At 50.9% G+C, this 24,636-nt stretch overlaps 1 protein-coding gene across 12 annotated transcripts in view; it reads right to left on the bottom strand.

The window, feature by feature from the left end:
* Window positions 1-24,636, bottom strand: part of TBL1XR1 (TBL1X/Y related 1) — a 1,277,138-nt gene that overhangs the window by 4,023 nt on the left and 1,248,479 nt on the right. The window lies entirely within an intron of this gene.

Below are 24,636 nucleotides of genomic sequence, written 5' to 3'. Positions count from 1 at the left end.
ATGGCAGAACCCAACCCATGTCTTAATCAAATGTTTATTTTTTAGATGGGAGTTTTTTCCCAATTTTAGGGAGAAGACAGACAGGTGGGTTGCCGCAAGGCTGGTTCCATCTTTCCCTAGTAAGTTGGCCTTGGAAAACGAACAAGTGTTGAGAAAAATTAAACATTGTGATGGTCTGATGGGAGGATAAGAGCTGGTTCAACATTCCACAAACCCAGAAACCTTCAATTTTGTATTCAGTAATTCTTTAGTGGGGGGTAATGGCACAAACTGGACGGAGCCAACTCTAGGTGCTGGTTACTTCACTATTAGAGAAACACATGAGAGACGCACCAATACAGAGATTCAATGCTTCCAGGCAACAGAAAATGTCTTAGGATGGATCTGAAGCTTCATTCTATGGCTCGATTCCTAAGCATCCACTGGCAAAGCCAAATTTTTTTTTGCCTTTTGTGTATGATTGGGACAGGCATTTTCAATGCATTGCCATGATGGAACTACCTGGCCATAAGATGGCAGCAGATGGAACATGGTGCGATTACCCGGGCATATGATGGCTGTGCCTGGCAAATGCCCATCTAAGGAACAAGTTACTTACCTGTAACTTGTTCTGCAGCATGGGTCTAGCATGAATTCACATGTTCATGCATATGCCCTGTCGTCAGGCCGGGAATCCTTGGTAAAAAGAAAGCAATCTCGCTTTAAGCTTGAGAAACGGTATTACCCAAATTGGTTGTTTCGGATTGACCGAAATGGTAAAATTGGGCGAATTCAAATTGGGTACTCAGTACCAAACATGGGGAGCTGGGGTGTCCCCCACTCTCCATGTTTCGTAGTGATTGCCTTTGTGGGTAGCAAGGGTGTCCCCAATTTCCAGAGGTATTGTAGGCAGGGGACAAAAAAAAATAAAGCGGACTCTGCAGCGTCGTATCCGACCCGCACTGGAGGGACGGATCTGACACTGCCTGCAGTCTGCAAACGCCCAGACAGTGAAAAGGCAAGTAGGGGGTGGGTTGGGTGGTGTGTGGGGGATTTTAAACGGGGCCGTTTTGGCCATGGCAAAATTGGCTTTGCGGCCGAATTGACCACTGTCAATTCGGCCGCGACCAATTGTGCCACAGTCAAAACGTATACATCCTGAGAAACTGCCTCTCTCACATTAACCAATCACTGTTCTCTGGGTAATACTCCACCCAAGTAGAGCCACAGCAGGGAAGGCGGGAGGGTTTGCATGTGAATGCATGCCAGACCCATGCTGGAGAACAATAATTGCAGGTAAGTAACTTGTTCTTTCTCCAGCATGGAGTCGGGCATGGAGTCGCATGCTCATGAATACGAATACACAGCAGTACACATATACACAACCACGGGAGGTGGCAAGGCTCTACAGAAGTAGGAACATGTTACTTACATGTAACTGTTGTTCTCAAGCATGGGTCTGGCATGGATTTACATGCTCAAGAATATTCCCCGTCAGGCTGGGAATCCTCGGTAAAAGAAAAGAACAAGTTACTTACCAACTGGTAAAAGTCTTTTGACTGGATGTTCCTCCAACGTATTCTTCATCTATGACATGTAGTGTCCACAGCTGTGCTGCTTCGGAAAACTTTTTGTCAGAGGGCACCATGCGTCAACAGCGTCAGATCGATGTCCCTCGAAGGCCTCCGTCGAGGGCGATGTTATAAGTAGCACGCACGGCGTCCATAGCCTCCGTTCATGTCCCACCCCTCACAACGTGTGGCAAACATGCCCATTATACAGCATCGACTGCACTTAGCCTTGTGGGAACGAAAGCTGCAATTGGCTTTTGGGAAATTCTTGAGAGGGGTAGGCTATGAGGAATACATTGGAGGAATATCCAGTCGAAAGAACGTTACCAGTTGGTAAGTAACTTGTTCTTCGAATGGATTGTGCCTCCAACATATTCCTCATCTATGACATACTCCCAAAGCAGTATACAAATGGCAGAGTAAAGCACTGCCTTACCAAAGGCAACATCCTGAGCATGGGAAGTATCTAGGGAATAATGCATAACAAACGTGTGTATGGAAGAGCATGTTGCAGCATCACAGATGTTTTTTAACGGTACACCCTTCTGCAGGGCTGTCTATGTAGCCATGCCCCTGGTGGAATGAGCCCGCTAGCCCTCAGGAGGGTCCTTGCCCGCCAATCTGTAGCATTCTTAAATAGATGATCCACCTAGACAAGATCTGCTTAGAAACAGCCTGGCCCAATCGGTGTCCAGTATACCCCACCAAGAGCTGGTCGTCCACTCTGACCCTGGACATTCTAGAAAGATAAAAGCTCAATACCCTACTAGGATCAAACCTATGGAGTCTCTCCTCGTCCTTACCAGGATGCGGAGGAGGATAGAAGGCGGGGAGCACCACCTTCTGACTTAAATGGAATTCCTAACCTACGCCAACGGCAGCGGTACAGGGACTTTGTTGCTGGCCGCCTGGCAGAAAGCAACACCTCCATCACGTCATCCGCGAGGTCCCAATCCTTGTATCTCAACCGTTCAGACACCATGAGTGAAGGTTGAGAGTCTTGACCTCTGGATGGGGAACCCGTCCTTCCTCTCGCAAGAGAAGATCCTCTCTTTGGGGAAGACTTATTGGAGGACAGATGGACATGTCGAGAAGGTCCGTCTACCACCCTCTCCTGGCCCAATCTGGAGCAATGAGGATCATGCGGGTCCCGAACCATCGTAACTGCCTGAGAACTTGAGTAATGACGGGGATCGGAGGAAATGCGCACAGAAGAGGGAATAACCAATGCACGACAAACGCGTCTCCTAGAGCTCCTCTTGGAGGAAATATCCTTGAGCAGTACCTTTCGCACTTCCGGTTGGCACTGGTCGCAAACAGGTCCACCTGCGGGTTCCCCAAAGGGCGAAGATCTCTTGAAGGACTTCCTGAGCTAGTTCCCACTCGTGGGAGACTGCCCTGCCTGCTCAGAACGTTCGCCGCCATGTTCTCCTCTCCGGCCAGATGAATCGCCGCCAGGGAGATTCCTTCCTGAATTGCCCAGAACCAGAGCTGCATGGCCTCCCTGCACAGAGGAAGTGACCCCTACACCACCTCTCTTGTTGAGGTAATGAATTGCCATTGTGTTGTCTGTCATTATCAGGACATTCCTCTCCCGCACAGACGGAAGGAAAGCCTTCAGTGCTAGCCTGACTGCTCTCAGCTCCAAAAGATTGATGTGTAGTTTGGACTCTGATGGAGACCAACGGCTGCTGAGGGTCAGATAAGTTGGCATGAGCTCCCCACCCTGTGAGGGAAGCGTCCGTCACTACCGTTACCTCCGGCCATGGATGCCAAGGGGATCCCCTTTCATGAGATTGTCCTTGCTGGCCCACCACAGAAGATCCTGTGAGACCTTGACCGAACATGAAGGAGATCCGACATCCGGCCCGAGAACTGGGACCATTGAGTCTGGAGAGCCCACTGAAGGGATTGAATTCGCAGTCGGGCCTCTAGCATCACAAAAATGCAGGAAGCCATGAGGCCAAGCAACCTTAAGAATTCGAAAGCCGTAAGACTCTGGGCTTGTTGAAATTTGGTGCCCATCTGGAGAATGTGTTGAGCGCTCACCTTGGGTGGCGACCACATCCCCAAGGACGTGTCTCAAACAGCCTTGATGTACTGGAGCTGTTGGGAAGGCGTTCGATGCAACGTCTTGAAATTGAAGGAGAAGCCCAGCTTGTGAAGGTAGTGGCAGGTGACGCTGAGATGATCCAAGGCTTGTTCGGGAGAACACGCCCTGATCAGCCAATCGTCCAGATAGGGGTAAACGTGAATCCCTCCCTCTTCCAAGATGCGCTGCCACCACCATGAGCTTGGTGAAGACCCTCGGGGCGAAGGTCAGCCCGAATGGCAGGACACGAAACAAAGTGCGAGCGGCCAATCGCAAACTTCAGGAATTTTCTGTGCTTCAGATGGATCAGCACAGGAAAATAAGCATCCTGCAGGTCCAATGACACCAACCAATCCTGAAGTTGGAGGGCCTGAAGGATCTGAGAAAGAGTGACCATCCTGAACTTGTCCTTACTGAGTAACTTGTTCAAGTACCATAAATCCAAGATGGGTCTCAGTCCTCCATCCATCTTTGGAATCAAATAATACGGTGAATACCAACCCTTGTTCCTCTCCGCCACAGGCACTGGTTCTATAGCGTCTTTCTCTAGCAGGGTCAAAAAATCCCTGCACAAGGAGCGGATCCAGAACCCTCAAAGAGTGCTTCCCCTGTGGATTGTCGTGAGGCCGTCGTAGAAAAGGAAGGCAGTAACCGCAGGCAATCGTTTCCAGAGCCCATGCATCTTAAGTAATGGCTCGCCATTCTTCTAGATGCTGAGACAGCCTGCCCCCTACCAGTGAACAAAGAGACAAAGAGGCTGCTGCTTGAGCGGCTTTGACACATCTACCTGGTCCACCACAAGGAAACTTACATTGGCCCCTTTGACTGGCCATCCTTCTAGCCTTTCCAAATGAGGAGTAGTAGCGAAAGGAACCACCCCTCCATTGCTGTTCCCTAGGACGAAAAGGCTGACATTGTTGAATAGTTGTGCCCAAAGATTTGGCAGCTGCTTTGGAGGTCTGTAACTTCTCAAGGCTCTCATCAGCCTTGCTGCCAAACAGATGAGACCCCGTCAAAGGGCTTGTTGAGAAGACGGGCCTGCACATCAGGTGCAAACCCGGACTTCCACAACCACGCAAACCTGCGCATCACGGTGCTCGTAGCCATGGACCTGCTGACACTATCCGCAGTGTCCAACCCAGACTGAAGGGATTCACACATGGCATCCTTGTCATCCTTCACAATAGCTAGAAAGCCACCCCTTTCTTCCGCTTGGGGAATATGCTCAGCCGCTAAAGAGATGCAATTCCACAGAGTGTGCAAAAACGTTGCTAAGGCACAGGTGAAGTTGGCCGTTTTCAATGCCATGCTCCCAGCAGAAAATACCTTGCGTGCCCATCCATCCATGGGCTTATCGTCTATAACAGGAGGGATGGTAGGGTACGCTGCCTGCTTCAAGGTGGACATAGCTGCCTGAACCACCAAACTCTCCGGAGTGGGGTATGTGGACAGGTAGCCGGGGTCGCTACTGGATGGGCGGTATTTCTTTGTTAGCGATTTGTTCACCACCGTAATAGTCTCCAGGGTGTTCCAAGTAGCAGCCACCCTCTTTTGCAATACCACATGAAATGGCAACACCAGGTCAGGGGACGGACCCTGGTCCAAAATATCTGTAAGATCATCTTGATCAAACTGCACCGGAGGCCTGGCCCAGCACAGGTACTCCACAACTCTCGACATTAGTCTCCGATAAGAGGAGTCGGCATGATACCACGGATCCGGCTTTCCGAACTCCATCTCAGGGGAAGGGTCAAGGCCACTGGCATCATGCAAAGATTGACACAGATCCTCCATCCGACTCTCTTCAGAGATGAGACACTCCGGAACACCAGTAGTATCATACGGAAGACCAAAAGCACCAACATCTTCCTCAGACCTTTCTTCACCCTCATAAATGTCCTGGAGGGACTTAAAGAAGTCCCTCCTTGGGAGAGGAGTACTACCTCTTCTCAGTCACTGTCTTCACAGACTTAGAAGTAGCCTTCATCGAATAGTCCACAGTCACAGGGACCTTCACCGGTAAATTGGGCCCCGAGGGCATCGATAGCTCCGATGGCGTCTTCGATGGCCTGACCGGGGGCAAAGACCCGACAGGCGCACCTGATGGCATGGCGCTGACACACACCTTCAAGGGCTTCGAGGATTTTGCTGAAGACAAAGACAGCGACCTGGACTTGGCATGTCTCTGGTGAACACCCGATGCTTTGTCCGAAGGGGGCCTCAAAGGTTCCCGATGTGTATCACGCCGTCTACTTGGGCCCAAAGGCGCACATGTCTCCGGCCGAGACCATTCCCTTCCGGCTTCGTTGGAAGGCGCAGATGGAACTGTGCCTTCGGACTGGAATAGCTGCAACATCTGCACCTGGAAAGCATCCCATTCCTCCGGGGTCAGGGATTTGGTAGGGCAGGTCACCTTTTTCGAGGAGGCGTCGTCCGAAGAGAACGAGGAAGGCGAATGGTGACGTTGCTTCCTGGACCGCCGCAACGAAGAGGATGAGTGGCGTGAACCAGTGCGGGACTGGGAGCACTTGGACTTCTTCCATCGAGGAGAGTCCCCTTTCGACTTGTCATTCGAAAGACCAGTCGACTTGGATTTACGGGGCTTGGACACCCTTCCTACCTTCAATTTCCCCTTACATTCCCGCAAGGCCTTGGCAGTCAACGACTGACACTTTGAACGGTCATCCATACTGTGGTCCTCGCCCAGGCACCACAGACAAATTCTATGCGGATCCGTAATAGACATCTTGGAGCCGCAGTCCGGACATTACTTGAACCGAGACCGCTGGGTCGTCGGGGTAGAAGAAGAAAACATAATACGGTAACGTAACAGTAACCAAAAGGCGCGCCGAGTTTTACGAAGTAAACACGTTTGCAGAAACATTAGATGATGTCACCCTCGATCGAGGCCTTCGAGGGACATCGACCAACACCATCTACTCATGGCACCCTCTGCCAAAAAAAATTCTGAAGCAGCACAGCTGTGGAAATTACATGTCATAGATGAGGAATACGTTGGAGGACAGAATCCATTCGAAGATCAGTTTCAGTTTCATTTCTCCTAACAACCAATCACTGAGCTCTGGATCAAACTGCCGCCAGCCAATGACGGCCCTCCACCTAAACCCCTCCCTCTGGCAGCCATCTGCAGATTTGGTAGCACGTAAAGTGGCAGTAGGACCAGGAGAAGAACCGCAGAGGGGGAGGCGGGAGGGTTCGCATGGGACTCCATGCCAGACCCATGCTGGAGAACAACAGTTACAGGTAAGTAACTTGTTCCTTCTCCAGCATGGGGTCTGGCATGGATTCACATGCTCATGAATTAAGAATACATAGCAGTACACACATGCACAACCACTGGAGGTGGCAAGGCTCAATATACGCATCTCTCATCTCCTCACCAGGCTCACCTTCAAGCAAACAGGTTGCGCAGCACTGCTTGGCCGTCTCTGGACTCCTACCTGGAATCCCCGTTGACATAGAACGTTGGTGAGCAACTATTAATTACTCTTACGTCCCGTCCACTTTCCTCCATACTGCACGGGCGATTACAACTGAATGTAGCCCCAGGGTGGAGAGGATACCCTCCTTAAGCAAACAAGTTACTTAGAACTGCCTGTCCGAAAGCTGCGTCGGATTTAGAGCTGGCGTACAAACATTAGTGCTTACAGAAAGCCGAATGGGTGGCACAGGTGGCCGCCCTGCTGATGACCTGCCGCTGGAAGGCGGCGGCCGTGGGCTTGGCACCGACAGTGTGGGCGTGCAGATTAGCTGGAAGTGGTTTGTGCTGCCCCTCATAGGCCTCGTTGGCCGAAACCATCCGCCTTGCTATAGAGGCCTTGGATGCCTGATAACCGGGCCATGACCACCCCCCAACCCCTGAAAGTGACAAACTGAGCATCCGACTTGCGGAAGCCCTTAGTCCTGTCCAGATAGAATTTCAGTGCCCGCCTGACTGACAGTGCAAGACCCTCTGAGAATCCTCCTTAGGGTCGGCAAAAAACGTAAGTAGAACTATCTCCTTGTTCAGATGGAAAGCAGAGGCTACCTTGGGTAGGAACGCAGGGTGTGTTCTCAGGACCACATTATCCTTGTGAAAAACATTATAGGGTTCTGAAGCCACCAATGCCTGGATCTCGCTGACTCTGCAAGCAGAGGTGAGACCCACCAACAGAGCCGTTTGAATAGTGGCCAACCTTATGTCCGCAGACACCATTGGCTCAAATGGTTTGTGCGCCAAGGCGCTCAAGACTACATTGAGGTCCCACATGGGGTGCGGTTTTTTGATCAGAGGGAAAAGCCTGGCGAGGCCTGCCAGATGCCGCTTGACCACCGGGTTGGAAGAGGAGAAAACTCCCTCCTCTGAATTTCTGTAGGCCCCTATGGCCACCAGATAGGTGCAGCATGTATCCACATGCATGCCTCAGAGGGCAAGGTGTGCAGAGAAGGAGGTTTGTTATATAAGGTGCACGTGGGTGGGGGGGGTCGATCTCCTTAGAGTCGACACAGTGACAGTACCTAGACCATTTACTCTTGTACTGGCTCCTAGTGGCCTTGCTCCTAGCACCCTGAATGATTTCTAGGTTAGCTTGTGATAGGCCCAGAGGTTTCACCATGACCTGCTCAGGAACCACTCAGGAAGGGCTAATATCTGTGTGGTGGGATGGTGACCCTGCCCCCCCTGTTGCACCAGGAGATGAGCTGGGCCCAGCGGCAGGTGAATTGGAGGCCTGTCAGAGAGGCTGAGAAGCTCCGAGAACCACGATCTCGCAGCCCACCACAGAGCTATCAGAATGATGCTGAGGTGACACGATTCCTTTATCTTGCAGAGCACCCTGTGGATCAGGGGTGTATGAGGGAAGGCAAACGCTGTCTTGCCACTCCACTGAATCTGAAAGGAGTCACCCAGAGAGCTAGGGCCATGCCCCTTCCGGGACGCAAACTGCTGGCACTTCCTGTTGTCCCAGCAGGCAAAGAGATCCACCTGAGTATGCCCCCCATCTACTGAAGATGTCTAGCAGCACCTGATCGTTCAATTGCCACTTGTAATGGTCTTCTCCCAGTCTGCTGAGCCTGTCTGCTTCCAAGTTAGACTCCCCCGGAAGGTGGATGGCCCTCAGGTAGATGTTGTTCTCCACGGCCCAGTCCCAATTGCTGACCGCTAGGTAGCACAGTGGAGGGGACCTGGTACCACCCTGCTTGTTGATATAGTACATGCTGGTGGAGTTGTCCATCTGGATGAGGACGACCTTGCCACCAATGAGTGGAAGGAAAGCTTTGAGAGCTAGTCGGATGGCTTTCAGCTCCAGCCAGTTGATAGGAGACTCTGCAGGGTGCAGACTCTGTGGACACTGTAGTTGTTCAAAGTGGCCCCACCAGCCTTCCAGGAAGGAATCCGTAGTAATGGTGACCTGCGGGGGCCGGCAGCCGAAAGGGCCTGCCCGTGCGCAGGTTGCAGTACCTGGACCACCATGTGAGGTCCGGGCATAGAGATGGAGGACTGCTGACCAACTCTGCTTGGGAGCCCGGATCCCGATTCCATGAGGCTGCGAAGTGCAGATGCACTCTCCTCATCTTGAGTCTTGTATAGAGTACAGCTAGTAGGACCGCTGCCATGATGCCTAATAAGTGTTGGTACCACCAGGCTAAGATCACTTCTAGGGTGAGGAAATGAGTAGTGGCCCTCTTTATGGCTGTGACCTTGTCCTCCGAGGGGAAAACTCTCTTGGAGCTTGTGTCCCACCTGAGGCACAGGAAGGTCAGGTTCTGCATAGGCTGTAGCTGAGACATCTTGAGGTGTCTCGTGGAGTGTGCTGATAAGGGTGGAGGAAATGTGATGAACCGCCTCTGGAGATCTCGCCCTTACGAGCCAGTCGTCCAGGTACGGGTAAACGTGGTGGCCCTGGGCCCCGAGGAGGGCTTCCACTGCATTCATGCGCCTGGTAAATAGCCTGGGGGATGAATTGAGGCCGAAGGGTAGCACCTTTTATTGGAAATGGCAGCCCATGATCCTGAATCATAGAAAGGAGCGATGCGGTTGCCAAACGGGAAGTATAGATCAGCGTGCTTCAGATCCAGGGAGCACATCTAGTCTCCCCTGCACAATGTCTCAGCGATCAGTGCAGCCGTAACCATCTTGAATTTTTGAAGAGGGAGGGAGAGAGAGATTGAGGGTGGAAACGTCCAGCCTGGTTTTTCTTTTGTATGGCTAAAATCCTGGAGTAGAAGCCCAATCTCGCTGGGAGGCTGGGATTTCTTCCACGGCCTGGCTCTCAACTTCCACCAACAGAGCTGTTGTACCAATCTGTGGGAGTGGAGGAGAGGAGGGAGAAGGGAGGAGAGGAAGGGACTGGTAGGCGGTACCATGTGGATTCTTCAGCGAGGATCCAGGGGTCTGAGACTGGACGCCAAAACTGTGCATGAAGGGCAAGCCTGCCCCCCCCCACTGGAGACACGTGGAAACAAAGGGACGCATCATGCCTTTTTTCCACTATGAGGCTGCTGTAGAGGAGGAGGACTGAAAAAAGCCCTTGCTCCCCACTCATGTTTGCGCCGGTGTTGACTTGGCGGTTAGGCTATCTGGACCTCCGTTCTTGGAATCTGCGGAACTCTCGGAACGCCCGCCCCTTGTCTGAGCATTGATGTGACTGGGTGTACGCCTTGGGCGCGTGCTTCGTAAGGATAAAGACTTTGCAGTTTGCAAACTGTTTCTTTTCATCTAACTCCTCATCAGTGGTGGAGTGAAAGAGGTCTACCACCTGGAATGGAAGGTCCAATATGCGTTCCTGGACGTCTGGGTTAAACTTAGTAGACCGAAGCCAAGCAGTCCTTCTCATGTCCGTGGTGGTGCATACGGCCCAGCCAGAGGTGTCAATGTGGTCCACGCTGGACTCCATGATGTCTTGCGCCAACATTTCTGTCTGCACCAGAAGTTCTGGAACGAAGTTGGTTATTTCCTGCCAAAGCCTCTGGTTAAAAGCTGCCAGACGAAGATGTAGCGAAGTGTTGGAATAAAGCTTCTTACCGTACGCCTCCAGGATGTTCTCCTCCTTGCCTAGCAGCGCCGAGGACGAGGTGGCCAATGACGACTTAGGCTTTGAGTAGAGTAATGCTGCAGCGATCACTGAGGAGTGCCGTTGAGGGTGTGCCGACAGCAAGAGTGGATCACCCTCCATTTGCCATACTTGGCGTCCAGGTGCCGATTGACAGGCTCGGCCGAATGGGGCTTGAGCCACCTCTTTTGGGCCAAGGCGACGATGTCCTTCTGCATCGGGATCCGTTCTAGCTGTTATGCAGAAACCTGTTCAGTTCCTTTGTAGACCACTGCAAAAGATTTAGGACTACAGGTGTTAGCAGTAAACCCACTTGGTAGCAGTCTGTACCACCCAGATTTACCTGGTAGTTGTGGCTGAGCAGTCAGACTTCCCTCAAGAAGAGTTAGGCAGTATGTCAAGTATACACAAAATGCACTCACACACAATAGCACAAGCAAACACTGACCAGAGCTTTGGTATCAAGGTATACAATTACTTATTTAAAAACACACTTATTGAAACACTCCAGCACTATTATTGTAAATCACTCTAAACACAGTTACGTTTATTATATATACATCCCTTATTCCTTATCAGACAAGTCTTAGTTAACATCACTTATTTCCAGACAGAGGTGAGCGTTTAACTATAGATGGCACTCCAATAAGTTAACGAAAAAGGGAGGGAAAAAGGCAGAATGTAGGAAAATACACCACACTTATACTTAGGAACTCTTAAGCAAGGCAGGAAAGTCAAAAGTTACTTGTGAGCCAAAGTCCATAGGCCGGGCCCATTCTTGGAGAGAGCAGGGCACAAACGGACCCAAGATCACACAATGACAACAGGCTTAAAATGTCTTGCAGGGAGTTCAGAAAGGTTGTAGTTAGGCTCAGAAAAAGTTTAGCCAGGGGGTCCCAGGCTAACCCAGGTTCGAAAGCTGGGGGCTAAATCTACCCCGTACAGTCGGTTGCAAGGGAAGCCAGGCGGAACACGGTACCTTATGTGGGGAGGATCCTCCAACGGGGGCAGTTGTTCCTGGCAGCGGGTGCAAGTCACGTCGTCGTCCAGAGGAAGAGAAGATCTTCATCTTTCCTCCACGTCGAGGTCGTTGCACTGCCAGAGAAGAAACCAGCCGCAGATTTTTCCGGTTAATGGTACTACCCTTTGATTCACGGTAGTGGTAAAACGTGGTATCCCGGTTGCCGGGGTGCTTGGCACAGGCAAGGCGGCCACGAGATGCTCCAGGAAGCGAAAAAGGAAGCAGACTGGTTATCCCCACCAGTCGAAGGAGGAAGACTCTCCGGGCTGGAGATCTCCTCTATCGTTGGGAAAAGTGGTGAGACGGTTCAGCAGGGCTCCACCGGTGGTGTCATCGTAGCAGGTCGGCTCAGCTTCTCCCTCGTCGGATTCTTAGGTCCTGTGGCGACTTCTGAAGTTCCAGTCCCCAAAGCCCTGCTTTTATGCAGAAAACGCCCATTCACTCAGCCTAGCTGTCACTCAAACATGCTAAGCGGTGAGCCGGCCGGCTCACCACTTGGGCCAATCAGGACGGAGGGCGACTTGAGTTGCCTAGGCAACTCAGTCCAGGGTGCATAAATCCCCCTCCACCCATCCTAAGTACCCCCGACAGAGTGGCACCACTTTGGAGGGCTTCTGTGGAGAAGCCCGCCAAAAAGTGGAACAAAGGGCTCAACTTGGGTTGGAGTCACAGAAGTGAACACAAACGCCATTTTAGAACCGAGTTCTGGCAAAAAATACCAACCGGAGAATTAATATTAAATAAATAAACCAGCGGTATGTTCGAGGCTATAGGAATGAAATAATTAAAGTTGGTAGCCTCGAACAATGGGAAATCCCAGAGAGATATATTCGCGGTCGAATATAAAAAGTAGTATCCACTGCCACCAGTCAAAACTCGATCAGGGGGGACGGAGACGTGCCCCCTCGACTAACAGACCCCAGGGCAATCGAATTGCCCCGGCCAGTACGTCCACAATATGATGGTTTGTACTGGTTCTGTTCAGAATTTTAGACTAGTAAAGTCAATGGTGACTTTACATGCCCTGGGAGAGAGTAGTCAGTCCCAAGGTATGGAGTCTATATTGGGGGGGGGGTCGCTATGACACCCCTGTGTTACTGCACTGAGGGTGCTGTGTAACACACATCACAAAAACACATGAAGTTCCCTTGGAAAGGAGTCGCCCTTGCGGAGTGTGCTGGAAAAGAGCGGCCCTCCCTTGGGCCTTGATTTATGTCGGACGAAGTCCTTCAAGTCCTCCGGAAGAGACTTCGCAAAGAGCTCCCTCCACCTAGCTAGTCTGTTCTTCAAAGCACGCAAGGAATATGCGTCGCATGCAGTGCAACCCTCCCATCCGTGGTCGGGGTCAAGGCAGCGGAGGCAAAGAGCGTAGGGATCTGATGTAGGGAAGAGCCCCTCGCAGGCTGGACACCTGCTGAATCCTGTTCAAGTCGACATGCGCCGGGGAGGATCGTGGTGCCAGAGGACCGAGTATCTGAATGAAAAAAGAAGACAAAAAAGAAAGTATCCGGGGAAAAGCGTGTGGTATTACATGGCCGAAGCCAAACCTAGGAGCGCTGGTGAAATCAGCCTGTTCCTGTCGACACGGAAAAGGGGACTAAGGAGTGGCGCCGTTGGGAGGAGTCAGGGGAGCACATTCTCCCAGGGACACGCACCCCTAAATTTAAAGCGCAACAAGATTTTTTTTCTGGTGAAAAAGGTTCCATCTCCCGTCCCCAGTGAGGGACGCCCATGCAGTATGGAGGAAAGGGGATGGGACGTAAGAGTACAAGGGGAAAAGTTGTTCCATCCAGAGCTTCTATGTCAAAATGAAAAAGAAGTTTCAGCACAGCAGCAGGGCTTCACCGGGCAATGCAAAGGTCCAGGAGGGTGCAGCAAGTTTCTCCGTCAGGTGTTTCTCCCAGTGGTTGACTCTGCCTCTAGTCTCAAAACCCTCGCCTTTTAAGCATGTTTCTCCCATTCATGCACAGCCTAGGCTGTCAATCACACATCAGGGTGGTTGACCTGAAAGGACAGCCAGCCAGCCAATCAGGACTAGTTGCATTCAGGCATTCCTGGAGACAAAAGACAGGGGAGTTTCGGGACCCTCCCTCAAATCCTGTCCTTCCAGTCACACTGGAGCCAGAGGCTGGCTTCAGGGCTGAAGCCCCCCAAAGGAAAGACAAACAAAGCTCAACTCTGTCTCAACGCACAGAGTAAAACCCAAAAAAGACCTTGCAAACATAAAATGGCGAAAAAAGAATACCAGGGCCATTTTGACAACATGGTCACTCAAGTTTACTGTCGTCCTGCTGTGCACAGGTCATTAGAACTGAAAGGGACATCCAATGTACATTATCAGAGCAGCACACGCTCCCCTGGCTTCAGTTTTTTGCAATGCACACAGTATATTACCAAACTGGCGTACAGATGTTTTGCCATGCTTTTCAACAGGTTCCCGTCGCCACCCCCAGAGAACTTTAGGGCCAGACGTCTGTCTGATGAGAATCATTGCTGGTTCCAGATGATGGTACACTACTGTGCTTCTTGGAAGTCTATGCATCTGAAAGCTGTTAGAAAGGTGTCAAATGTTTTTACTCCACAAGCTGAACAAGAGTACCGTCTTGACCTACTCTTCAATCCCTTGTCCGGTCCCTGCGTTACCACAGCCGATGGAACCAATGCATCTTACTGATGAGAAGACAAAGAAGAGAAGTTCCGCTTTTGCAAAGACATTTCTTCATCCAAGCATAGATGCTGTCTTGCACCAGAAAGAAGCGCCATCTGATACAGACTCTGGAGTATGTCCTGACAGACAAAGCAGGGACAGTGCTATAGGTAAGGAGGAATACCATTTCACAACACGTCTATCCACCCCAGTAGAATGGGAAGCTTTTGAAGCCGGCCAGCTCCCCAACTACACTGAAAAAAACTCTGCTCTTCAGAGGAAGTTTGCTTGCACCCCATGTCTCCAGGCTCAATCCGGCCAGACATCGGCACCCCTCCCGACACCTACGCCATGGCACTGAGTCTTCAGTACTACTCATAACACTTCCCATTCCGTTTCCAAAATATTGGCTTCAAAGGTTTGGCCCAGGGAACTACCCGAGGGATCCAGTCTAGAACCTTCTCGGACCCTGAACTGGAAGAACAGCAATCTTGTAGAAATGTCAGCAGATTTGACACTTCATCCAACTACAAGTTTAGGGCTGTTTACCCTGCTCTGGGTGGCACGTTTTTCTCTTTCGGCAGTGTGGTGCTTTGGGAACACATGCTGCCGATGTTATCCCAAAAGGCAAAACTTTGAACTGTAAATGAAAACTGCCCACCCTGAACAGGCGATACTTCCATATTGCTGTGTTCCCAAAACACAAACACAAAGTATGCATCTTTAATGTCTAAAGGGTTTCCAGTGATCGTCACCTGGGAAAAGGTCACCAGAGGGTGACATTTTTCCCATATTTGCAATCCTATGAAATTCAAGCACTTTACCCACATATTCTAGGACTGGAGTTAGAATAGTAATTAATACCCATCCTAGAATATGTGGGGGACACTTAGGGGTGCAGGGAAAAAAAAACGATAAAAAAGAAATGGCCTACCTGGCGGCTTTTTCCCCAGTGACCTTTGTCACATAGAACCGTCTACAGTTGCCATATAACGTCCTGCTGAGTGACAGGATTGCCTATAACAATGTAATAATCTGGATCTTCTGCAACTTGAGAAACAGGTTTGTAAGTTGCAGGTCACGGTCTGGCCACATCTCAAGGTTATTTTTGGAGATGAGAAAATATGTAGACTAAATTTCTGTATTACTCTGTAATGGAGGCGCATTTTCTATGCCTCGCCCTTTCAAAGCAGATCCCTTACTCTGGATTACAAAAGAAGTTGGGTGCCCTGGCTTCATGCAAGTATTTCTTGTTGGTATGTTATACAGGTGTGTTGAATTCCAAGCAGAAGAACAAGTTACTTACCAACTTGTAACGTTCTTTCGATTGGATGTTCCTCCAACGTATTCCACATCTTTGAAATGTAATGTCCACAGCTGTGTACTTCGGAAACTTTTTCGGCAGAGGGCGTCCTGCATCAATGGCGTTGGATCGATGTCCCTCAAAGGCCTCCGTCCCGTAGCCTCAGTTTATGTTTTTTCCTCCATAATGTGTGGCACCTATCCAATGCCTGCTTGACTGCACATAGCCTTGCGGAAACATAAGCTGCAATCGCATAGGAAATTCTCCAGAGGGGCAGGCTGGGAGGGCGATATGGAATACATTGGAGGAACATCCAATCGAAAGATTGTTACCAGTTGGTAAGTAACTTGTTCTTCAAAGGGATTGTGTCCTCCAACGTATTCTACATCTTTGACAGACTCCCAAAGCAGTACCAGAAAACGGAGGAGGGAAAAGAAAGAGTACCCAATCAGATGGCGGAATAAAGAACCGCCTTACCAAAGACCAGATCTTGACCATGAATCGTATCGAGGGAATAATGTTTAACAAAGGTGTAGATAGAAGCCCATGTGGCTGCATCACAAATATTCCTAGTAGGAACTCCCCGTTGTAGAGCTGTGGAAGTAGCCATGCCCCTAGTGGAATGAGCTTGCAACCCTTCAGGAGGGTCCTTACTCGCCAATCGTTAACATCAAGTAATGGTGAGGATAATCCACCTGGACAAGGTCTGTTTGGCAACAGCCTGGCACAATTGGTGTCCAGTGTATCCCACAAAGAGTTGATCGTCCACTCTGACCCTGGACATCCTAGAAATATAAAAGCTCAGAGCTCTCCTAGGATCCAACCTATGGAGTCGCTCCTCTTATCAGGATGAGGAGGATAGACAGATGGAAGAACCACTTTCTGGCTTAAAAGAAATTCAGACACTACCTTAGGTAGAAAAGAAGACCGTACCCTCAGTACAACCCTATCCTTGTGAAACACAGTAAAGCGTGGCTTAAATGAAAGTGCCTGCAATTCACTCACTCTGCGAAGGAAGTAACCGCAACCAAGAACACCGTCTTGAAAGACAATCTCAAAGGGCAAGAGTGCAAATGTTCAAACGGAGCACCCATCAGGAATTTCAAAACCAAATTCAGATCCCAAACCGGCACCTGGAAAGGGGACTGTGGGAACACATTTGTGAGCCCTTTAAGAAATTGCGAAATCAAAGGAATCAAAGTAAGAACATTGATCAGATGAGCGCTTCAAGATAGACAGCGCCACCAGGTAACCTTTAATGGTACCCACTTGAAGGCCCCTGTGGGACTAAGAAAGCAAGAAAGACAAAACCACAGGAATGGAACACGGAAAAGGATCAACATTTTGTCCTCTGCACCAGTCGCAAAACTTACGACAACGGTACAGGGATTTTGTTGCTGGCCTCCTGGCCGAAAGCTACACCTCTATAACATCATTCGGGAGGTCACAATCCTTATACCGCAACCTTTCAGATACCAAGCATGAAGGTTGACAGTCTTGACCTCTGGATGGACACTCTTCCCCCGCATGGACGGCAGAAAAGCCTTCAGAGCCAGCCTGATGGCCCTCAGCACGAACAGGTTGATGTGGAGTTTGGACTCCAACGGAGACCAACGACCACTGGCGGTCAAGTCTGCGGCATGAGCTCCCCATCCTGTGAGGGAAGCACCCGTCACTACAGTCACCTCTGGAAAAGGTTGCCAAAACGGCTCCCCCTTCATCAGGTTCCCCTCTTTGGCCCACCACAAAATATCCTGGGAGAACCAGAGTGGAATCTGAACGGGATCCGATATCTTTCCTGAGAACCGCAACCACTGCATCTTGAGATCACATTGCAGGGATCTCATCCTCAGCCTGGCCTCTGGCACCAGAAAAATGCAGGATGCCATGAGGCAGAGTAACCTTAAGAATTTGAAAGCAGGGAGACTGGGCATGTTGAAACTTGTCCACCATCTGCACAATGTGATGAGCCCTCACCTTGGGAGGCGAGCACTTCCCCAAGGACGTGTCCAACACAGCCCTGATGTACTGGAGCTGTTGGGAAGGTGTCAGATGCAACGTCTTGAAATTGAGGGAGAAGCCCAGCCTGTGGAGTGATCGGCAGGTGAGACCGAGGTGATCCAATGCTTGCTCGGGAGAACACGCACGGATCAGCCATGCGTCCAGGTAGGGGTAGACGTGAATCCCCCCCCCTCGCCTGAGATACGCTGCCACCACCACCATTAGCTTGGTGAAGATCCTCGGGCGGAGGTCAATCTGAATGGCAGGACCCGAAACTGAAACATTCTGTGCTTGGGATGAATCGGCACATGAAAGTAAGCATCCTGTAGCTCCAGAGACACCAACCAATCCTGAAGTTGAAGGGCTTGGAGGACTTGAGAAAGAGTGACCATCTTGAACTTGTCCTTCCATATAACTTTGTTCAACCGACGCAAGTCCAGGATGGGTCTCAATCCCCCACCTTTCATTGGCATAAAAGAAATAAGGGGAACACCCTCCCTTGTTCCACTCCGCTACAGGCACCAGTTCTATAGCGCCTTTCTCTAGTAGGGTCAAGATTTACTGCACAAGGAGCGGATCCGGAAGCTTCGAAGAGAGATGGACCGTCCAACACTGTCGGCCGTGTCCAAACCCGACTGAAGGGATTCACACATGGCATCCTTGTCATCTTGCACGAGAGCAAGGAACCCATCCCTTTCTTCCCCATCTGGAATATGCTCAGCCGCAAGAGAAACACAGTTCCACAGAGTGTGTGAAAATCTTGCCAAGGCACAAGTGGAGTTTGCTGATTTGAGCACCATACGCCCTGCAGAAAACACCTTGCGTGCCCAACCGTTGAAGCGGTTGCCGTCGCTATGAGGAGGGATGGTAGGGTACGCTGCCTACCTCGAGGTGGCCATAGCTGCCTGAACCACCAAACCCTCAGGAGTGGGTTGAGATGAAAGGTAGCTGGGGTCGCTACCGCAAAGGCGGCATTTGTTTGTTAACGATTTGTTAACTGCCGGAAGAGATTCGGGGGCCTGCCAAGCAGCCGCCACCCTTTTCTGCAATATCAAATGAAATGGTCAACACCGGGTCAGAGGACGGACCTTGATCCAACATGTCAGTTAAGTCATTCTGAATAAAAGCTTCAGGAGGACTAGACCAACCAAGGTATTCAGTTACTCTAGCCATAAGTCTCCTGTACGACGACTCAATATGAGCCCAAGGTTCAGGCCTGCCAAACTCCACCTCAGGCGAAGTCTCCAGGCCACTAGCGTCATGAAGAGATTGTCTCAAGTCTTCCAATTGGCTATCCCCTGAAAAGACAGGAGCCACATCACGTTCAACAGGGTCAAGATCTAAATCAGACCTCTCCTCCTCCTCAAAGATGTCATACAGAGGGAGGTAAAAGTCCTGTCTCAGAACAGCCGAGGGTCTGGAGTCCATAACAGGCCCTACAGACTTGGAAGTAGCCTTCCTTGGAGGATCCACAGTACCAGGGATCTCAGACTGTAAATTATGGGCAAAAGGCCCCGAAGGAGTTAAGGGCGTCGGCGTTGAGGGCGTTGACGGCTTTCGACAAGGACGCCGAGGGCTGACATGAAGGCAAAGCTTTGACGTCCGTATCCGACGGACACAGTGCCAACGGAGTCGACGCCGACCTCGACCCCTTAGCAGGTTTCTGCGGTCTCGCTTGGGACAGGGACCGAGACCTGGAAGCACGTCTCTTGCGACCATCCTGAGTCTTGCCCGAACGGGACCTCGAAGGTTCCCGATGAGGATCGCGCTGAGGACCAGAGCCCGAAGGCGTGCGAGCCACGGATCGAGACCGTTCCTTGCCGGCTTCATTAGAAGGCACGGACGGAACTGTGCCCTGAGATTGGAAAATCGCCAACATCTGCTCCCTAAAGGCAGCCCATTCCTTCGGAGTCGAGGACTTAGTTGGACAAGCCACTTTCCTCGCTGCGCCATCCTACGAGGACGACGGGGAAGGCGACCGGTGACGGCGCTTCCTAGAATGCAGAAACGAGGATGACGAATGGCGGGAACCACTCCGGGACCGAGATCCCCGGGACTCCTTCCGACGCAGAGAGTCACCCCTCAAATCATCAGTGGACATATCCTTGGACTTGGATTTACTGGGTTTCCAACCCTACCTACCAGAAGCCTTCCCTCACGCTCCCGCAAGGCCTTAGCAGTGAGCGACTGGCATTTGGAACAGTCGTCAGTGTCGTGACTCTCACCCAATCACCACAAACAAATGCGATGCAGGTCGGTAATCGAAATTTTTGACTTGCAGTCCCGGCAAGTCTTGAAGCCAGACCAAAGAGTCGGAGGGGTTGAAGAAAAAGACATCCATGAGGAATACACGAGGCGTGCTGAGTCTCCGAAGCAAACACGTTTGCGGAAAAAACAGAACTGAGGCTACAGGCGCCGTGCGTCCGATTTATAACATCCCGTGGCGTCGCCCTCGACGGACATAGACCTGACGCCATCGACGCAGGACCCCCTCTGCCGAAAAAGGTTCCGAAGTACACAGCTGTGGACATTACATGTCAAAGATTTGGAATACATTGGAGGACACAATCCATTCAAAGAATAAAATACTTGCATCGCGGTCATATTTTTTCCTGATGGACTAGACCATCCTCTCACAGAGTCCTCATATTAGATGTATATTCGAGTGTCAACTGTGTTCTGAAACTTTTTTAGCCACTTAGAGGAACAGTATGGCTCCATGAATCACAGATTGAGAGCCCCGCTCCTGGTTCCATGAGGACGCGAAGCGCAGCTGAATCCTACTCATCCTTAGTCTTGTGTGCGGAACGGCTAATAAGACCGCTGCCAGTAGACCCAGGAGATGTTGGTACCACCATGCCAAGGTCAATTCTCTGCTGAGGAAGTGGGCGGTGGGCCTTTTGATGGCCGAGATAGTGTCCTCCGACGGAAATATCTTCTCGGGGCGCGTGTCCCAGAGGAGGTCCAAGAATGTCAGAGTCTACGTAGGCTGCAGCTGTGACTTCTTGAGGTTGAGCGAGAAGCCCAGATCATGCAGTGTGTTCATAAGTGCATGGGAAGAGAGGTGAACCGCTTCCGGAGATGTAGCGGGAATTACTTCCCTGATGGCATCTTTGAGGATAACACCCATCCGAGGTGACTTCATGAGGCCGAGGAACCTCTCAAAGAAAAGCTCCTCACTGACTGAAGAGGTGGCAGGGGGTGCTGACGGGGTAGCAGGAGGCTGCTGAGGCCGCTGCATTCCCTGTCCATACGGACGCGAAGGAAAGCTGCCCTGTGCATAAGAGGGGTAGGCTGTAGGCCACGTACCTGGCTGAAGCCAGTCCCAACCTTGACACTCGTTCTCCGCCGAATTCCTGGAATGGCGTCGGACGGGTGCCTCTTTCCGGCACGGCGGCTATTATGTCAGGATGCCTGCCACGTGTCTGCGATGTGTTGCTCGGCACGCTGGGCCCGGCCTCCTCCAAGACTCTTGCATGTGGATCACGGGGCCTACCCTGCTCCTCAAGCCTAGGTACGGTAGGTGTGACAGCCGCGACCCGGGGATCGGTAGAGCCGAGTTTAGGCGCCCCTTCAGACGTATTGCTGGTATTAGGGCATAGCCCCTCAGCCATTGCGCTGGTAGAAGGGCGGAGCCCCTCGGGTGAAGAACACTGGGACCTGGAGGATCCATGGATCCCTCAGCCCGGGGGCCGGTAGCTGTAGCGATGGAGAATATAGGCCCTACCTTGGGTCTGTTTCGATGTTTCATGAAGTTCAAGAAGTCCTCTGGAGGCGACTTCTGGAAGAGCTCCCTCCACCTGGCTAGTCTGTTTCTCAGCGCTTTTGAGGACAGCGAGTCACACGCAGAACAAGATTGCCAACCGTGGTCTGGGCCAAGGCAACGAAGGCAGAGGGTGTGGGGGTCTGAAGTAGGTAAGAGCCCGTTGCAGGGTGGACACCTGCTGAACCCTGTAGTAGACATGCACCGGGGAGGAGCGTGCCGCCTGAGGACCGAGTACCTGAACGATAAAAAGACAAAAAGAAGTCAAAGAGAAGAAGTATCCATGCGTGGAATTACATGGCGAAGCCAAACCAAGGATCGCTGGTGAATTCCGCCTGTTCCCGTCGTTTCGGAAAAGGGGACTGGGGTGTGGTGCTGGAGGGCGGAGTCGGGGCAGCGCATGCTCCCTGGGCCGCATCCCTGCGTGCCTCTAAATTTAAAGGGGAAGAAGGTTTTTTCTGGTGAAAAAGGGTCCGTCTGCCGTCCCTTCCATGGAAGCGACGCCCATACAGTATGGAGGAAAGGGAATGGAACGTAAGAGCACTATAGAGAACCACTGAACCAAAAAGAGCTCCCTACCTGTCAATGAATCCACACGATGCATGCAAAACATGTGCAGGGAAGCCTTTGTAGCAGCTTGACAGATGTCTAGCACAGGGGCACTTCTCTGTAATTCAGAGGTAACTGCCAGAGACTCCTGTTCAAATGGGCTCTGGGGCCATCAGACACACCTTTTCGAATGCCAGATCATAACACTGTACGACTGAGAAGAATCCACCTGGAAAGGGTCTCTGCTTAGTGTCAGCCCTGCTGGCATGGACACCAGCGTAACTCATGAAGAGCTAATAATCCTATCTGATGTGCCTCATCCGAAACACTTATTAACTCAGAGCCCCTCTTGGGATCAAGATGGTTGCTCCTCAGTCTTAGTGAGAGGTGAAAGATCGAAACAACCTGAAGAGTAGTCTGTCTCACCTTCTTTTGAGAAAACAATGTAGGGCAGTTGAGCAATAAACTGGTGTTGGGCACTTATTGGATAGTTCCAGAAAAAAACAGCATAGCTGTAGAATGAGCCCTGCTTGGGGGTCCTCTTAAAGACAGAACTAGTGGCCAAATACCCATTCATAGTGCCAATCTGAAGCAACTGCTGGGCGAAAGAGCACAAAATAAGGCACAGACTATGTTAGATGGATACAGGGTCCATACCCCACTCCCAGCATCTATCTGAAATCGTACACCACCTGCAGGCATATACTAAGATTTAGTGGCAGAAACAAGATCATCTTTATCATCATTAGATAGATCCCACACTCCTTGTACCACAGTCGATGGGCAGCATTCGCCTGAAAACTGTGGCTGTTGAGGTACGGGTGTAGGTCCTAACCCCCACACCTTTCTAAAAGGTTGTCCACCATTGCCTGAAGGCCCCAAATGGGGCAGACACACATGTCTAGAAGCTCCAGTTACAACTTCCTCTAGGCCTAATTCGGGATGATCAGTATCCTGGTGGACCAAAACCTCTGCAGTCTCCCGAGAGCTAGAGGGATGACGTGAATGAAATGTAACATATACAGTTCTAAGTTGCATTCGACAATACGTCTTCTGAGTCTCCGAGCAGAGGAAATTCCCTGGAGCAGAACCACTCACATTTCTTATTTACACAACAGTCAAAGAGGTCCATATGAGAGGTTCCCCAACAGGTGAACATGCAGTACAGAAATTTCTGACTGCGCAGCCACTTGTGGGAGGTTGATGTACGACTCCTCAACGTATCTACGACTACATTCTCCATTCCCGCAATAAAGGCAAGGGACAGGGAGGCGTATATCAACCATCTTGTTCAGGTAGTGTAAGGCCACCATGCAGAATCAGCACACATACCACTTAGATATGATAATGATATGATAATTAATTTGTATTGCGCTCGTACACAAGTGTTTCAGAGCGCGACAAGGCAGGGGAGGGGAGGGGAAAACAGGGGAGAACAAAACAACGATCTTAGTAGGCCCAGTGACATTGAGAACGCGCAAGTGCATGGAAAAGGGAAAGGGGAAAAAGTGCATGGAAGGGGGAGAGTGGAAAGTGTGGAGCAGAGAACAGATAAATAATAAATAAAAATAAACAGATAATAGAGGCAATAAACCGTGATAGTGCAGCCAGCAAGTGCTATGTTTACGGCAGCAGACTGGGTAAGTCTGAATAAGTGCACAAAAAGAAGAACATGGAGGGGTGGGGGACTGTATGGGTACAGATACAGTCCCCAGTGCAAGGGGTGGCCAGGAGGCTGGCAGTGTGAGCAGGTACCTGGGCCCAGGGGACAGAGGGTGGCCAGGTGCATAGTGCCAAGAGAGCAGATCAGCAGGGGAGAGGGGGAGAAAAGGCAGAAGCAAAGAGTAAGGTCTTGAGGTGCTTTCGGAACCGGAGATGGTTCTCCTCAAGTTTTAGAGTGACAGGGAGGCTGTTCCAGAGGGAGGCCCCAGCCGAAGACAGATCTCCCCCAGCTCATTTCTTTGAAAAACAACTGACCCTAATGGAGTTAGATGTAGAGAAGCGAAGAGCCCGAGAGGGGAGGTATTTGCGGAGTGATAGCTGAAGGTATTTTGGACCCAGGCTCCAGAAAGCCTTGGACAATGCAGAGGGTATTGAATTTAAACCTTGCATCCACTGGAGCCAATGGAGAGATTTCAGAGCTGGAGAGATACAATCCCAGGGCTTGAGGCCAAGGACAATTCTCGCAGTCCTGTTCTGGATTAGTTGCAGAGGGCCGAGAGCAGAGACAGATTTAGAAGAACAAGTTACTCTCTTACCTGGTAACGTTCTTTCGATGGGATGGTCCGACGACGTATTCCATATCTATGACAGTAATCACTGCAGCACAGCTATGGTGATTACTGTCATAGATATGGAATACGTCAGAGGACCCAATCCCCTCGAAAGAGGCTGTTACAATAGTTCAACCTAGAGATAACCAGAGCTTAGGTGACAGTGAGCTTCTGGGGGAAGGAGAGGAAAGGCAGAGCACCTCTGAGGAGGTTCAGTAGGAAGTTTGACTTTTTAGAGACCTAAGAGATGTGGGCGGAGAAGGAAAGTGTGGAGTCAAAGATGACCCCGAGGGTAGGAGGAGGGCCAAGGGAGGAAGGAAAACCTCAATCCCCGCATTTCCATATGGTTGTGTTCCAAGCCTGACAGGGACCGGTAGTCACTCAC

This window comes from Ambystoma mexicanum, chromosome 10 (genome assembly GCF_040938575.1).
Source record: "Ambystoma mexicanum isolate Mex_15411 chromosome 10, UKY_AmexF1_1, whole genome shotgun sequence".
In the NCBI taxonomy this organism is placed as follows: domain Eukaryota; kingdom Metazoa; phylum Chordata; class Amphibia; order Caudata; family Ambystomatidae; genus Ambystoma; species Ambystoma mexicanum.
Note: the sequence above shows the minus strand (reverse complement) of the source record. Positions and strands in the feature narration are given on the sequence as shown.